This window comes from Hemitrygon akajei, chromosome 3 (genome assembly GCF_048418815.1).
Source record: "Hemitrygon akajei chromosome 3, sHemAka1.3, whole genome shotgun sequence".
NCBI classification, from domain to species: Eukaryota; Metazoa; Chordata; class Chondrichthyes; order Myliobatiformes; family Dasyatidae; genus Hemitrygon; species Hemitrygon akajei.
Window position 1 is genome coordinate 104,829,766 of NC_133126.1, and position 18,153 is coordinate 104,847,918.

The window sequence follows — 18,153 nt, forward strand, 5'->3', positions numbered from 1 at the left end:
GTAGCAATGAGAAGAGGGCATGTGCTGGGTGATGGGGGTCTTAAATGATTGGTGCTACCTTTTTGAGGCATCATCTTTTGAAGATGTCCTCGATACTGAAGGGCTAGTGCTATAACTGGGCTAGTTAGCTTGCAACTTTTGGCTGCTTTTTCCATTCTGGTGCAGTGGCCCCTCCATACCAGATGGTGATGCAACCAGTTAAAACGCTCTTCACAGTACATCTGCAGAAATGTGCAAGAGTGTTTGGTGACACAGCAAATCTCCACAAACTCCTCATGAAATATAGCCACTGCTATGCCTACTTTGAAATCGTATTAATATGTTGGGCCCAGGACAGATGTTCAGAGATGTTAAATTCCAGGAACTTGATACTGTTCACTCTTTCCACTGCTGTTCCCTTGATGAGGACTGGTGTGTGTTCCTGCGACTTCCCTTTCCTGAAGTCCACAATTAATTCTTCAGTATTCATAACTTTTGTCCCGCTTGGTGGCGCAATAATATCAGCGCTGGACTCTGGAGCAAAGGTTCCCAAGTTCGAATTCAAATCTGGTTGAGCGTCAAGCTAGCAACTCGGCCTTGTAAAAACAAGAATAGCTTGCTACAGAAATACTGATAATTCCACTGCTGAGTTAAAGGCTATTCTTCCTCTTCTTCTTCATAACATCGAGTGCAAGGTTGTTGTTGCGACACCACTGAACCAGCTGATGTATCTTGCTCCTGTATGCCTCATTGTCATCATCTAATGCCAACAATTGGTGTGTCATCAGCAAATTTACTAACAGTGGTTCAGTTAACCATATAACCATATAACAATTACAGCACAGAAACAGGCCATCTCGGCCCTTCTAGTCCGTGCCGATGCTTACTCTCACCTAGTCCCACTGGCCTGCACTCAACCCATAACCTTCCATTCCTTTCCTGTCCATATACCTATCCAATTTTACTTTAAATGACAATACCGAACCTGCCTCTACCACTTCTACTGGAAGCTCACTCCACACAGCTACCACTCTCTGAGTAAAGAACTTCCCCCTCGTGTTACCCTTAAACTTTTGCCCCCTAACTCTCAAATCATATCCTCTTGTTTGAATCTCCCCTACTCTCAATGGAAAAAGCCTATCCATGTCAGCTTGATCTATCCCCCTTATTATTTTAAATACCTCTATCAAGTCCCCCCCAACCTTCTACACTCCAAAGAATAAAGACCTAACTTGTTCAACCTTTCCCTGTAACTTAGGTGCTGAAACCCAGGTAATATTCTAGTAAATCTTCTCTGTACTCTCTCTATTTTGTTGATATCAGTAAATCTTCTCTGTACTCTCTCTACTTTGTTGATATTTACGCTTAGCTACACAGTCTTGAGTATCAAGTTAGTAGAGCAGTAGGCTAAGCATGTATCTTTGAGATGTACCAGTGCTGACTCAGAGTGAGGAGGAAATGGTATTTCTGATGGTGGTCTCATGATGAGGAAATCAAGGATCCATTTGCAGAGGGAGAACAGAGGCTAGGATTTGGAACCTGTTGATCAGTACTGAGGGTATGATGGTGTCGAATGCTGAGATGTAATCAATGAACAGCAGCTTGATGTAGCTATTGCTACTATTCAGGTGATCCAAGGCCAAGTAGACAACTAGTGAGGTTGCATCCACTGTAGACCTTTTGTGGTGACTGGCAAATTGCAAAAGGTCCAGATCCTTACTCAGGCAAAGTAGATTCTGGCCATGAGCAATCTCTCAAAGCACTTTATTTACAGTAGGTGTGAGTGCTACTGGACAATAGTCATTGAGGTAACTCACTCTGCTCTTCTTGCGCACTGGTACAGTTGTCACCCTTTTGAAGCAGGAGGGAACAGCCGAATATGGCAAAAAGAGACTGAAGATGAACCACACGATACGAAGGCAGAGGACCAAAGATTGGTTAAAAAATGCTAGTTTGAGGAGTGTCTTAAAAGCGAATGAATAAGGAGACAGCTGGGAAGGCTTGTGATTGTTTTCAGGTGTTATGGACCAGGCAACTACTCTATCTCCTGTAATGGAACTATGAAACAAGGATAATCAAGAGGCCAAAACTAGGGAATAGTACAAGAGAAGAGAAGCAGAGAGAGTATAGAGGCCACAAGAAATGTCTTGTTAAATAAGTTATTTAAATAAGTCTGATTAATCTGATCCCAATTGCTATTTAATTTTTATGAATTAATGCTCCGTTTTTGAAAAAGAAGGTAGCATACACTACATTTTGGAGGTGGGGATGAGAAAACAACAACAAAACAAGACCCATTCTCATTTCTCCCACTAACCACCCACTCACAGACCCAGACAGATCTCCAACTACAGACCAGGCTACTTAAGAAGGAAATGAGATGGGTAAAGAGAGGGGAAGAGATGGATCTGGCAGACAAATAAAAGGAAAATCCCAAAAGGTTCTATAGCAATATTAAGGGTATACTGTAAGAGAGACAGTATACTGACAGAGAGATTTGGTTTCTCTTGGAGATCAGCAAGGCTGCCTATGTCTTGAGCCAGAGGAGATGGCTGGGAATTTTTATTAATATTTTTTCCTCAGGAAATCATGGTCCTTCAGGAGAAAAGGGAAACAAGGGAGCATAGGTAGAACAAGGAGGGTATCCTCAGAATGAGTATAGGAAGTTAGGTGAGAAAGTAAGAAGCAAGACCTCAAAGCTAATGTTGGTTACTTGGTGCCAAGTGGTAGTGAGGTCAGAAATAGGACAGTTGCAAGTAAAATAGAGATAGTAGGCATTTGCAAATAAGATGAGAGCAAACAGTTGCAAGTAAAAAAAGACTTAGCAGACAGTTGCAATATAATAAGGTTGTAATAGAAGGCAATCTCAGATTTCCAGATATTGACTGGGACTTGCATACTGTTAAAGGACTGAATGGGATCGAGTTTGTCAAATATGTTCAGGACAGCTTCCTTATTCAATAAATAGATGTCCTAACTAAAAGATAGTGGATCTCCTATTAGGGAATGACACAGGGCAGGTGACAGAAGTGTATGTAGGGGATGTAGTGAACATATTTCCATTAGTTGCAAGATAATTACTGAGAAGGATAGAAATGATCTCCAGGTTTAGATTCCAAATTATAGAAAGCATCTAAAAATTTTGGACTGGGATAAGTTGCTTTCTGTCAAAGGGATCCATGGTAAGCCTTCAAAAGCGAAATCTTCAGAGTACAACGTTTCTACTTTCCTGTTCGAATAAAAGACAAGTCTAACACTTTTCAGAGATATTGAGGGACTGATAAGAAGAAAGAGAAGATGCATATCAGGTATAGGTAACAAGGTCCAACTGAGCCACTTGAGGAAGATAAGTAAGAGAGCACTTGAGGGAAATCAGGAAGGCTAAAAGAAGGCATGGGGTTGCTCTGGCAGGCAGAGTGAAAGAGAATGCCAAGGGCTCCTATAGATACGTTAGGAGCAAAAGGATAGCAAAGGACAAAATTAACTCATAGACATAGAAATGTACAGCACAGAATTGGGCCCATCTAGTCCATGCTAAGCCATTAACATTACCTACTCCAATCAACAATAGCCCTCCATACCCCTACCATCCATGAACCTATCCAAACTACTCTTAAATGTTGAAATTGCGCTCACATGCACCACATGCATTGGCAGCTGGTTCCACACTCTCACAACCCTCTGAGTGAAGAAGTTTCCCCTTACATTCCCCTTACACTTTTCACCCTTAACCCATGACCTCTAGTTGTAGTCCCAATCAACCTCAGTGAAAAAGACTGCAGCATTTATCATAGCTATACCTTTCATAATTTTTCAATACTCTATCAAATACCCACTTAATCTTCTATGTTCCGAGGAATAAAGTCCTAACCTATTCAATCTTTCCTTGTAACTCCGGTCCTCCAGACCCAGCAAGATTCTTGTAAATTTTCTCTGTATTCTTTCAACCTCATTTACATCTTTCCTTTAGGTAGGTGACCAAAACTGCACACGATACTCCAAATTAGGATTCAACAATGTCTTATACAACTTCAACGCAACATCCCATCTCCTGTACTCAATACTTTGATCTACAATGGCCAATGTGCCAAAAGCTTTCTTTATGACCCTACCTACCTCAGACACTACTTTTAGTGAATTATGGACCTCTATTCCCAGATCCTGTTGTTCTACCACATTCCATTGCCAGTCCAGTTAACCACAAATTGTTGACATAGATGATAAACAACAACAGACACAGCACTAATTCCCGCGGCATTCCACTAGTCCAGGGCTCTAGTCAGAGCAGCAACCAATTACTACCACTTTCTGGCTTCTCCCACAAAGCCAATGTCTAATCCAACTGACTACATCATCTTGAATGCGAAGTGACTGAACCTTCTCAACCAACCTCCCATACAGGACCTTGCCAAATGCCTTCCTAAAATCCACACAGATAACATCCACTGCTTTGCCTTCATCCACTTTCTTGATAACCTCCTTGAAAAACTCTCTAAGATTGGTTAGATATGACCTACCAAGCACGTAGCCATGCCCTATCCAAATATCTATATATCCAGTCCCTTGAAATACTTTCCAATAACTTTCCCACAACTGATGTCAGACTCACCAGCCCATATATTCCTGGTTTATGTTTAGAGCCTTTTTAAACAGTGGAACAACATTAACTATCCTCCAATCCTCTGATACCTCTCCTTTAAAAATATCCTTGGTAGGGTGATTTAAATATCTTTGCTAGTGTCCCAGCAATTTCTACACTTGCCTCCGTAGGATCCGAGCGATCACCTTTAAGTGTTACTCAAAGTGTTATTTTGAAGGGCTCTAGGGATTTATCCAACCCTAATTTGCCTCAGGACAGCAAACTCCACCTCCTCTGTAATCTGTACAGGGTCCATGAAGTTGATGCCAATTTGCCTCACTCTGTGTCTGCCTCTTGAGTAAATGCAGATGCAAAATATTTAAGATCTCCATCATCTCGTTTAGCTCCACACATCTTCCAAAGAACCAATTTTGTCCCCTGAAATCTTTTTGCTGTTAACATATCTGTAGAATCTCTTAGGATTCTCCTTCACTTGTTTGTGAGGACAGATTCACTTCATGCCTTCTTTTAACCCTCTTGATTTCTTTCTTAAGTGTTCTCTTGCATTTTTTACACTCCATAAGCACTTTATTTGTTCCTACCTGCCTACACCTGATATGCACCTCATTTTTTTCTTAACCAGGGCCTCAATATCTCTTAAAACCAGTTATCTTTTTCTTTTATTCTGACAGCCACATAGAAGCTTCGTATTTACTTGGGAGATGGACATAGAGCCAATAGAAGTGAGGCAAAGCAGCAGCGAGGACATAGACCATATGCAGATTACAGAAAAGGAGGTGTTTGCTATGTTGAGGCAAGTTAAGACAGATACAGTAAATCTCCAGGGCCTGACAAGGTATTCCCTTCTGGGAGGCTAGTGCAGAATTTTCAGAGACCTTGCAGAGGTACTTAAAAAGTCCTTAGCCACAGATGAGGTGTCCGAGGATAGCTAATGTTGTTCTGTTGTTTAAGAAAGGCTCTAGGAATAAGTGTGCAAAATATAGGCCAGTGAGCCTGATGTCAGTATTGACTAAATTGTCAGAGGGTATACTAAGGGAGCAGATATATAAGTATTGGGATAGATAGGACATTATTAGGAAGAGTCAACATGGCTTTGTGTGGACTGGCTTTGGTAATGTTTCACCAATTGGACATACATCTATAATTTTGAGGATGTTACCTTGGGAGAAACCAGAGACTTGTGGGAGACAATTGCCTTGCTGATTGGAGGCCTATTACTAGTGCTGTTCCACAGAGGTCAGTGCTGGGTCTGTTGTTTATTATCCATAAAAATTATCTAGATCATAATACAGTAAAGTGTATCAGCAAATTTGTGAATAACACAAAGCATACTGGATATACTGGAAGTGCAGCAGCAGAACAGAGGAATCTGTGAATACAAATCCATCTGCAAAAACAGCTTTTGGCACATTTGCTTCATAAATCAAAGTATTGAGATCAGGTGGGGTGTTATATTGAAGTTGGTAAGACAAAGTTTTATGTGCAATTCTGGCTACCTATCTACAAGAAAGATATCAGTAAGATTGAAAGACTATAGAGAAAATTTACAAGTATGTTACTGGGATCTGAGGAAGAAACGGAGCTGAGTGTTGATGGTGCTAAACGGCAACTTCTTAGCTTGCATCTTCAGAAACAGCTCTATTTCCATCTTCAATATCTCTTTTTTTCCTTTTCAAGGTTTGTTTGAAGACCCTAACCTGGATTTACACTCTGACTTTTGTTCTTTGCCGCTTTTCGATATGCCAAGGACACGGCCTTGAAGGCTAGCGTGCCTTCAGGGTACAAGATTTTCGTGGCTCTGGAGGCGGGCTGATTCAGTGCTGGTAACGCCACCACTGACGACTGACGCATAACGGGTGAACAAGGAAGATCGGAAGCAGCAGGCTTGCTGTTGGCTGTGTGCCCAGAAGTACAGAGCTTGGAAAAAGTGACACAACAGACTTTTAACACCATAAATCAGCAAGGTGTTTTGATGCGTCTCCCCTCTCGCTATGAAACGGGGACACCTCATTTTCCCTTATTAGGGAGAGAGCTGGGTGAATACTGGTATGTTGAATACCGGGTGAATGAGTAGTCTTTGTGGTACTGCAAGTCTGTGTCTTTACTGATGCTTTCCTGCATGTTTGAATGCTTGGTGAGGGACGCTGAAGTTTTTTTGCTGGTGGGGGGGGGGGATCATTGCCTTGCTGCTGCTTGTGCATGGGAGGGGCTTTGGGATTTTAACATTTAACTGTGTGATGAGATCTGAAGGATTATCCAAAGTAGAGAGTTCCTTTAGAAAGAGAGAGAGGACGCAAACAGCGTGTGTGTTATTTTAGCAATAAAGAGAGAGAAAGTCTGTGAGTTGCCTTGGAAACTGAAAGGTGGAACTATGTGATGGACAGCTGGTGTCCATCTTGTGGAATATATACAAGGTCAGCTGGCTTTGTAATCAGACACATGAGACACGCCAGACACCAAGGAAGACACTGACACTGGTTGAGCTTTGTGTGCCCACGACCAAGGTGGGGTTTTTGCTCACAGTGTAGACAAAGGAGTGACCGGTGGGGAACTATCGGTGTGTTTAACCCTTGCCTGGGTTGATAGCTTACTGTTTTTCTTGTTTCTTGTTTTTGTGGTCACAGTCGGTGACTTTAATAAGTTTCGGGAGCAGGAGGACAACATGGAAGATTCGACGGCATCAACACTAGGAAGACAAAACACTCTCTCTCTCTCTCTCTCTCTCCCTCTCCAACTCTACTCAATTCAAATTCCAGAACTGAACTGACTTCTTACTATACCACCATAAAACTGTGTCATCTAATCACCTGAGCTAGGAGAAGCTTGGGAACTTTATTTACTCACTTATATATGCATATACTCTGCTAACCTGTTTTGCCTTATCTTGCTTTGTATTACTTTATCACATAGTTACTAATAAAATAGTGTTTATAACTGAAGACTCAGACTCCAGGTGTGTCCATTTCTGCTAGTCCGTTTTAACCCGTTATGGGTACGTAACTGTCATTCATCCTCTGTTTTTGTGGATGTTTGGAGAAAAAGAATTTCAGGATGTATATTGTATACATTTCCCTGACATTAAATGTACCTACTGAAACCTATTGAGTAGAATTCTGGGAGTACCTGAAAAGAGTGACTTTTTCAATCAAGTCCACAATCAAGATTAAAAAGACAGAAATTTGCGGAATTTTCTCAGAGTTGGACTGTGACCGATCACTGAGTGGGATTCATTAGAGAGAGGAAATATAAATGTTGCAAGTGCAAGCAGTGTGCTAGTTTTTAGAGCAGCTTTAGCTCATCAGGCTTATGCAAGATCCAGCTTGGGTGAGGTAAAGTATTTGTTAATTTTCTCTTTTTGTTGTTATTTATTTATTCTTCATCTGTTAGGGCATGGTTGTTCAATGAGATGGCTCCAGGGGCAGTGTTTTGTATTGTGTGTGAGATATGGGAATTCTGGGAGACCTCTAGTCTCCCAGATGACCACATCTGCACCAGGTTGCAGCTCCTCAAAGAACATGTAAGGAACTGGAGCTGCAGCTCAATGACCTTCAGCTCATACGGGAGACTGGGGGCATCCTTTTAGAACGGAGATGAGGAGAAATTTCTTTAGCCAGAAAGTAGTGAATCTGTGGAATTCATTGTCACAGGCAGCTCTGGAGGCCAAGTTTTTATGTATATTTAAGGCAGAGTTTGATAGAATCTTAATTGTTCAGGGTATGAACAGATATGGTGAGAAGGCAGGAGATTGGGGCTGAGAGGGAAAATGGATCAGCCATGGTAAAATGTTGCAGAAGGCACGATAGGCAAAATAGCCTAATTCTGCTCCTATATCTTATGGTCTTATTCTATATACTGTGTGCATCTAAATATAACACCATTCGTGTATTCATCTTCTTTGATTTTGTCCACCTTTTACATTGTAATTCATCCTGTTAACTGCAGTTTTGCCCTATCAACAGCATCTCCTCACAAGATATTGCCTCTGTTTGTAAACCAGCTACCTCATCTTCATCAGTATCTCTCTGGTTCCCATCCCCTGCCAAATTAATTTAAATCTTCACAAACAACTCCAGCAAACCTGCTTGCAAAGATATTGGTCCCCCTTGGTTTCAGGTGTAACCCATCCTTTTTATACAGGTCGTACCCTCCCGAGAAGAGATCCCAGTGATCTATAAATCGGAACCCCTGACACCTACACCAGTTGCTCAGCCATGCACTCACCTGCCAAACCATCCTGTTTTTACCCTCACACTGGTGTGCAGCATGGGCAGCAATCCAGACATTACTACCTAGTCTATATGTCTCTTCATGGACCTCCTCACCTTGTCTACCTATGTTATTGGTGTCAATATGTACCAAGACTTCTGGCTGCTCACCCTCATCCTTGAGAATACCAGGGACTTCATCCAAGACAACCCTGACCCTGGTACCTAGGAAGCAACATACCATCCGGATGTCTTTATTGTGCTCACAGAATCTCATCTCTGTTCCTCTGACGAAGGAATCACCTATTACCACTGCAGTCCTCTTCTCTCTGATCTTCTGAGACACAGCACCAGATTCAGTGCCAGAGACCCGGTCACTGTGGCTCTCCCTGTGGTAGGTGTGTCCCCTTCAACTGTACCCAAAGTGGTACACATCTTATTGAAGGGAACAGCCACAGGGGTACTCTGCATTGGCTGTGCATTTCCGTTCTTTCTCTTGCCAGACCCCCAGTTACATGGGTTCTGTAACCTACCTCCCTTTCTACCTGCCTACCTCCCTTTCCTATCCTTTCCACATCTTTCAACATTCGAAATATTTCAGTCAGATCCCTCCTCATCCTTCTAAATTCCAGTAAGTACTGATCCAGAGCTATCGAAGGTTCCACGTATGATAACCTTTCAATCCCAGAATCATCCTTGCGAACCTCCTCCGAGCCCTCATCAATGCCAGCACATCTGTTCTTAGATGAAGAGCCCAAAACTATTCACAATACTCAAGGTGAGACCTCATTAGAGCCTTATAAAGCATCAGCAACACATCTCTGCTCTTGAATTCTAAACCTCTTGAAATGAATGCTAACAGTGCATTTGCCTTTCTCACCACCGACTCAACCTGCAAGGTGTCAGATCTCTCAGTGGGAGAGCATTTTGGAGATAGTGATCAAAGGAGATCCCCTTTACAATAGCATTGGAGAGAGATTGGAACAGACAAGTTAGAAAAGCATTTAATTGGAGTAAGGGGAATTATGAGGCTATCAGGCAGGAAATTGGAGGCTTAAATTGGAAACAGATGTTCTCAGGGAAAAGTACGGAAGAAATGTGGCAAATATTCAGGGGATATTTGTATAGAGTTCTGTATAGGTACATTCCAATGAGACAGGGAAGTTATGGTAGGGTACAGGAACTGTGATGTACAAAGGCTGTAATAAATCTAGTCAAGAAGAAAAGCTTACAAAAGGTTCAGAGAGCTAGGTAATGTTAGGGATCTAGAAAACTATAAGGCTACTAGGAAGGAGCTTAAGAAGGAAATTAGGAGAGCCAGAAGGGGCCATGAGAAGGCCTTGGTGGGCAGAATTAAGGAAAACCCCAAGGCATTCTACAAGTATGTAAATAGCAAGAAGACGTGAAAGAATAGGACCTATCAAGTGTGACAGTGGGAAAGTGTGTATGGAACCGGAGGAAATAGCAGAGGTATTTAATGAATAGCGTACTTCAGTATTCATTATGGAAAAGGATCTTAGTGATTGTAGTGATGACTTGCAGCCGACTGAAAAGCTTGAGCATATAGATATTAACAAAGAGGATGTGCTGGAGCTTTTGGAAAGTATCAAGTTGAATAAGTCGCCGGTACTGAACAAAATTTACCCCAGGCTACTGTGGGAGGCGAGGCAGGAGATTACTGAGCTTCTGGCGATGATTTTTGCATCATTAATGGGGACGGGAGAGGTTCCTGAAGATTGGAAGGTTGCGGATATTGTTCCTTTATTCAAGAAAGGGAGTAGAGATAGAAATTATAGACCAGTGAGTCTTACCTCAGTGGTTGGTAAGTTGATGGAGATAATCCTGAAAGGCAGGATTTATGAACATTTGGAGAGGTATAATATGATTAGGAGTAGTCAGCATGGCTTTGTCAAGGGCAGGTCGTGCCTTACGAGCCTGAATGAATTTCTTGAGGATGTGACTATATAGTGTATATGGATTTCAGCAAGGTATGTGATAAGGTACCCCATGAAGGCTTATTGAGAAAGTAAGGAGGCATGGGAGCCAAGGGGACATTGCTTTGTGGATCCAGAACTGGCTTGCCCACAGAAGGCAAAGAGTGGTTGTGATGGGTCATGGAGGTTGGTCACTAGTGGTGTGCCTCAGGGATCTGTTCTGGGATCCTTACTCTTTGTGATTTTTATAAATGACCTGGAAGTGGAGGGATGAGGTTAGTAAGTTTGCTGATGACACAAAGGTTGAAGGTGTTGTGGATAGTGTGGAGTGTTGTCAGGGGTTACAGTGGGACATTGATAGGACGCAAAACTGGGCTGAGAAGTGGCAGATGGAATTCAACCCAGATAAATGTGAAGTGGTTCATTTTGGTAGGTCAAATACGATGGCAGAATATACTAGTAATGGTAAGACTCTTGGCAGTGTGGAGAATTAGAGGGATCTTGGGGTCCGAGTCCATAGGACGCTCAAAGCAGCTGTGCAGGTTGACTCTGTGGTTAAGAGGGCGTATGGTGTATTGGCCTTCATCAATCGTGGAATTGAATTTTGGAGCAGAGAGACAATGTTGCAGCTATATAGGACCCTGGTCAGACCCCATTTGGTGTACTGTGCTCAGTTCTGGTTGCCTCACTACAGGAAGGATGTGGAAGCCATAGAAAGGGTGCAGAGGAGATTTACAAGGATGTTACCTGGATTGGAGAGCATGTCTTATGAGAATAGGTTGAGTGAACTCAGCTTTTTCTCCTTGGAGCGACAGAGGATGAGAGATGGCCTGATAGAGGTGTACAAGATGATGAGAGGCATTGATCTTGTGGATAGTCAGAGGCTTTTTCCAGGGCTGAAATGGTTGCCACAAGAGGACACAGGTTTAAGGTGCTGGGGATTAGGTACAGAGGAGACATCAGGGGTAAGTTTTTTAACTCAGAGAGTGGTGAGTGCATGGAATGGGCTGCCGGCAACAGTGGTAGAGGCAGATATGATAGGGTCTTTTAAGAGCCTTTTAGATAGGTGCATGGAGCTTAGTAAAATAGAGGGCTATAGGTAAGCCTAGTAATTTCTGAGGTAGGGCCATGTTCGGCACAACTTTGTGGGCCGAAAGGCCTGCATCGTGCTTTATGTTTTCTATGTTTGTATGTATCTTAACCTTTAGAGTTTTCTGTATAAGGACTCTTAAATCCCATTGCATTTCAGATTTGGATTTTTTCCCCATTTAGAAAATAGTCTGGACACTTATTTCATCTACCAAAGAACATGACCGTGCATTTTCCAAAATTGTATTTCATTTGCCACTTTCTTGCCCATTTTCCTTATCTGTCTGAGTGTTTCTGCAGCCTATCTGTTTCTCAACATTACTTGCTCCTCCACCAATCTTTATATCATCTGCAAACTTGGCAATAAAGCCATCTATTCCATCATCTAAATCATTGATACACAGCACAAAAAGAAGCAGTGCCAACAACAACCTCAATGGACTTTCAGGATGTTTCCTGTGGTAGGAGAGTCTAGGACCAGAGGACCTAGCCTCAGAATAGAGCGGCGTCCTTTTTTGAATGGAATTGAAGAGGAATATCTTTAGGTGGAGTGTGGTGAATCTGCAGAATTTGTTGTCACAGGCAGCCAAGTCTTTATGTATATTTGGGGCAGAGGTTGATAGATTCTTGATTAGTCACAGGGCATGAAGGGATATGTGGAGAAGGCAGGTGATTGGAGCTGAGAGGGAATATAATGACAAAATGGCAGAGAAGACTTGATGGGCCAAGTGGCCTAATTTTGCCCCTATGTCTTGTGGTTTTAAAGGGAAAGGTTAAATATGTCAGAACTTTATTCCCTAGAGCATAGGAGAATGAGGAAAGAGATATGCGTAAGATAGGATAATGCAAGCAGGTTTTTTCCCCATACTGAAGTCAGATGAGACTAGAACTAGAGGTCACAGGTTAAGTATGAAAGGTGTGTAACACCCTGGTTAAGATTTTTACTGTTATGCCACAAGTATTTCATTTTAGCAGTTCTGTAAGAGCAGTCTGTTCTGCTTTCAGCCTGTTTGGGTTTGAGCTGAGATAAGAAGCTTTGTTATTCAACTTAGGAATGTGTTAATAAGGATGGTAGATTTGGAAGGAGGTTCCAGAGGATGTGGGCGGAGAGGTCTCCGTTGGCAGGAACTGGAGGAAGTAATGGGGCTAAAAGATGACTGAGGATGCCGTCCCTGTTGCACAAGGTGCTTTGTGCAGATGAATGGCTTCAAGGAGGAAGAACCAATACTCCCGTGGGAGACCCATTTGTTCGAGATGGATTTCAAGCGACATTTGCAAGGTGGTGTGTGCTTTCACGCAGTCTGAGGGTCCAGCACATGAGTGACAAGACAAGTTCAAGATGAGCTCCAATTAATTGCACATTTGATTGTTTAAGAGTAATGGGCCCTTTCATTTTTCCTTTCTTTCATTTAATAGCTCTTTGTTTAAATTAATATTCTTAAATATACTTTTTTATAATTGTATGCAGTGTATAATTTGTTGCCGGGAGCAGTAAATCACACAGCATTCACACAAACTGCACAAGACATCCCAACCTCACAGATTTGGTGGGACCAAAGTTGCATACATCCTAGATGTATGAAGCCATAGGAAGGTGAGGCTATCACCACGGAATCTAGTGGCTGTTAGCGAGGGACCACTTAACTGGTTTTCCACAGATGCTCAGTAAAAGGGGGTTTCATTTGTGGGGGTATTGTCCGGAATTGAGCTTGTTGGATGCTGTGTGATTGCCCTGAGCATTGATCAATTGAGTTTGTGTTTAAACCTGTGTTAAACTATTGCCCGGTAAAGTGATGAAGATACGTGGTAATGGACGCCACAGGGATTGTGCGTTGGTGCGTAGGTAAGTACAAAGATGGTCGGAGTATGGAGGGCTCTGTTGCAGGTTCAGGTCAGTGAGACTAGGCAAAATAACAGTTCAGCAAGGGCCTTTTTCTGTGGTGTAGTGCTCTCTGACTCTTTGACTAGGTGGATAGAGGGTGTGGCTAAGGAGCTAGTACAATGGCAGGGCTACTGCTTCTTACACCATTGGAATTTCTTCTGGGGTAGTTATGACCTGTACAAGAAGAATGGATTGCACTTAAACTAGAACTGGTTCAATATCTTTGCAGAGAGATGTTTAGCAGTGGGATGAGACTGAACAGGAGCAAGTCATAGGTTAAGCAGTAGTCAGCAAATTGAGTAATCAAAATAGCCAAGGGAACAGTAAAGGCAAAGAAAGGTAAAGCATTATTTCAATGCACAAAGTTTAACAAACAGGCAAGGCGGATTGACTCAGAGTATGGATTGCTTCTCAGGACTGGGAGCCATAACAGAAACATAGCTGAACTTAGTATTCCAGGATACAGTTATTGCAGGTGTGACATAGGTTCAGGTGAGCGAGGAAGGGGTGTTGCATTTTGATTAAGGAAGGAAGAGGTAACATTCTTGGGGGATTGTCCAGAAGCTCAGCAAGTGGAAGGCTTTTAAGAGTGTTTGTGTTAGGATGAAGAGTAAATGTGACAAATATAGGCAACCTGGACTAATGAGAAATATTAAGGCACTGATCAAGAAAAAGAAACAAGCGTGCATTGAGTTTAGTAGACAAGTTAAGCTCTTGGTGACCAGCTTGGATGGGGCATCTTGGTTGGCATGGACCATTTGGGGTTTACTTGCTGTATGACTATGACTGTAAAGAGATTATGAATGCTCTTAAGAGGAAACACAGGATGATTTCCAGAACCTGATCAGTTAAGGAAGCAGGATGAGGAGTGGCAAACAGATTTCAATGCAGGTAAGTGTGAGGTGGTGCATTTTGGGAAGTCAAACCAGTGTTGGACATGCAAGAAAAAATGGATTGGAAAATGGCAGATGGAATTTAATGCAGACAAATAGGAGCACGCAGAATAACAGTTCGGCATGGACTCCAAAGGGTCTGTAATGTTCTATGAATGGCAAGACTCTCAGGAGTGTAATGGAACAGAGGGACTTACAAAATCAAATATGTAAACTAACGAAAGTGGCACTACAGTTAGACAGTGCAGTGAAAAAGGTGTTTAACTCTCTGGCTTTCATCAGTTAGGGCTATGAGTATAGGAGCTGGCACATTATGTTGCAGGTGGATAATCATCGGAAAGGCTGCTCTTGAAGTACTATGTACAGTTTTGATCACACTGTATTAGGATTGATGTGATTAAACTGGAAAGTATGCAGAGAAAGATTTACATGGATTTTGCCAGGACTGGAAAACTTGAGTTAAATGAAGAGAGGTTAACCAGGTTAGACTGTATTCTTGGGAATATTGAGAAAATGAGGATGGCATTATAAAAGTGGATGGAATTATCAGAGGCATAGATAAGGAGGATGTTAACAGTCTTAGGTCAGGGCAAGTGTCCAAAAATAGGAAACATAGGTTTAGTGTGAGAGGGGAAAGAGTTGAAAGGAAATGGACAGGCAACTTTTTCATGCAGGCAATGTGGGTATATGGAACAAGCTGCTAGAAAAAGTGGTTGAGGCTGGTACAATATTATTATTTAAAAAATACTTGGATAAGTACATGGAGGGCAGGGTTTAGAGAGATATGGGCAAGCTGGGTAGAACCCATAAACTGTTCGGGCCTAATGGCCTGTATCCATGCTGGTTTTCACTATGACTCTATCACTCTATCTGTAATAGCAGCTGTTGTGATTATCAAATCACCCATGCTTTAAGTAACTTGCTCTTTTTTATTGTCAGTAATAGATTCCATTGCTGTCTGTCAGAATTTTGGCTCAGTTTTCAATTTTCCTTTTGTATAGTTGGTCCATTCCATGGCCTTTCTATTAGCAACTGTTTATATGGACATAAAATCTTAATAAGATCTCAACCTACTACTATCTTCCATATGTACTCATTGGTTTCACCCTTTCAAAGACATTTTCCACCCCCTCCACCAGCTTTTCTGTTACTGTTCACTCTTTTTCCCCCAGTCGCAATGAAGTATCCTAAACCTGAAACATTTCCCACATGCTGTTGTACTTTGAGAAAACAAGTCAGGGTAAGATGTACACAAGGAATGATAGGATGCTAGAATAATGGGACCCGGGAATACAGATCCATAAGATCATTAAATGAGCTTTTGGCAGATTGGCTTTCATAAATCAGGGGACTCAGTACAGGAGTCGAGATGTTATATTCAAGTTATGTATTTATTTTATTTAGAGATATAGTGTGGAATACACCCGTCCAGCCATGCCACCAAGCAACCTCCAGTTCAACCCTGTTCTAATCACAGGACAATTTACAATGACCAATTCACCTACTAACTGGTACATCTTTGGATGGCGGGAGGAAACCAGATCACTCAGAGAAAACCCAAGAATTCCATAGGGAAGACGTTCAGTGTCTTACAGAGGATGCTGGAATTGAACTCCAAACTCCAACACCCCGAGCTGTAACAGTGTCACACTAACCACTATGCTACCATGGTACTACTGTGTAAGAGAGCAATGAGGCTGAATTTGAAATATTGTATGGCAGTTCTGGTCATCTAAGTATGGGAAAGATCAATAAATTCAAAGAGTGCAGAGAAAATTTACAAGGACGTTACCAGACCTGAGTTATTGGGAAAGATTGAATAGATTAGGATTTTATTCACTGGACACATGAGATTGGGAGTTGATTTTATAGAGGTATACAAAATTATGAGGGATATATAAAGGGTGAATGCATGTAGGCTGTTTATCCCTCCGGGTGGGAGACACTAAAACTGGAGATCATTGGTTTAGGGTGAAAAGTGACATATTTAAGGGGAACAGGAAGGAAACCACTCAGAGTGGTGTGAGTGTGGAACAGATTGCCAGCAGAAGTGATCGATGCAAGTTCAATTGTCCCATTAAAGAGAAGTTTGCATGGGTATATGGATAAGAGAGGTATGAAGGGCTATGACCCAGATATTAGGAGATGAGACTGGGAAGAAAACCAAGCTACATGGACCAGATAACCCAAAGGGCCTGTTTTTGTGCTGTAGTACTCTATGATACAGCATGTCATATTCTGACTCCATTACATTCTCCTAGTTCTTCTGTTTCTGTTGCATGTGATCCAAAGATGAGACAGCCCCAAAGTTCCTGTGAAACATCTCCTTCTTCCTGAACCTTAGATTTCCCCTAACATAGAAGGGTTAGATTGACCTTAGAGTAGGTTACATGATCAGCACACCATTGAAAACTGAAAAACCTATACCGTGTTGTAATGTTCTATGCTCTATCGTGGATGAAGCCCTTTTGCTGCAACTCTGCTCTCCCAGACAGAGCATAGAACAAAACTTTCAGGGATGTTATCTTCCATTCCATCCTCAAATCCAGCTTTTAAATTTTATTTTAAAAGAATTCTTTCAGTGAAACCCAAACTAAAGCACAGAGCTTACAAATGACAATACCAAGAAATGAAACAATTAACAAGAGGAGAATGGAAGTGCATGTCAGTTATTCTGCCTGACTTTGTTCAGTGATCTGTCAAAAGTTAGGAATTTCTTTAGCTGGAGGGTGGTGAATATGTGCAGTTGATTGCCATAGACAGCTGTGGAGGCCAACTCATTGGGCATATTTAAAGCAGAGATTGAAAGTTTCTTGATTAGTCAGGGCAGGTTATAAGGAGAAGGCAAGAAAATGGGGTTGAGAGGGATAATAAATCAGCCATGATGTTATGGCAGAGTAGACTCAATGGACTCAATTCAGTTGCTATGTCTTATGGTCTTATGTCTGCATGCTTGTACACAAAATTGCTGCCACATTATTGGCTGATTAGCTATTTGCATTATGAGCAGGTATACAAGCGAAGCTAATAATTTGGCCACTGAGTGTAGATGAGATGGAAAGTTAGTACAGCATTGGCAGAGAAATTTTATCTTGAAAAGTGCAAGGCAATACATTTTGGAAAGCAAATAGGAGTAGTATGTAATATGCAATATATTTTTAGGCAAAAATGCAATAAATGGCAGGGTATTAAGGAATGGTGAACAGAGGGACCTGGGATCCAAGCACATAGTTCTCTTTAAGTGGTGAAATAGTTCAAAGTAAGTTTATTATCAAACAGTGTATATGTCACCATGTACTACCAAGCAAACACGAGGAAATCTGCAGAAGCTGGAAATTCAAGCAACACACACAAAATGCTGGTGGAACACAGCAGGCCAGGCAGCATCTATAAGGAGAAGCACTGTCAACGTTTCGGGCCGAGACCCTTTGTCAGGACAGTCCTGACGAAGGGTCTCGGCCCGAAACGTCGACAGTGCTTCTCCCTATAGATGTTGACTGACCTGCTGTGTTCCACCAGCATTTTGTGTGTGTTGCATGTACTACCAAGATTCATTTTCTTACAAACATTC

At 41.9% G+C, this 18,153-nt stretch overlaps 1 protein-coding gene across 2 annotated transcripts in view; it reads right to left on the reverse strand.

Annotated features, from left to right (window-relative positions):
- Positions 1 to 18,153, reverse strand: part of LOC140725279 (solute carrier organic anion transporter family member 2A1-like) — a 282,196-nt gene that overhangs the window by 33,846 nt on the left and 230,197 nt on the right. The window lies entirely within an intron of this gene.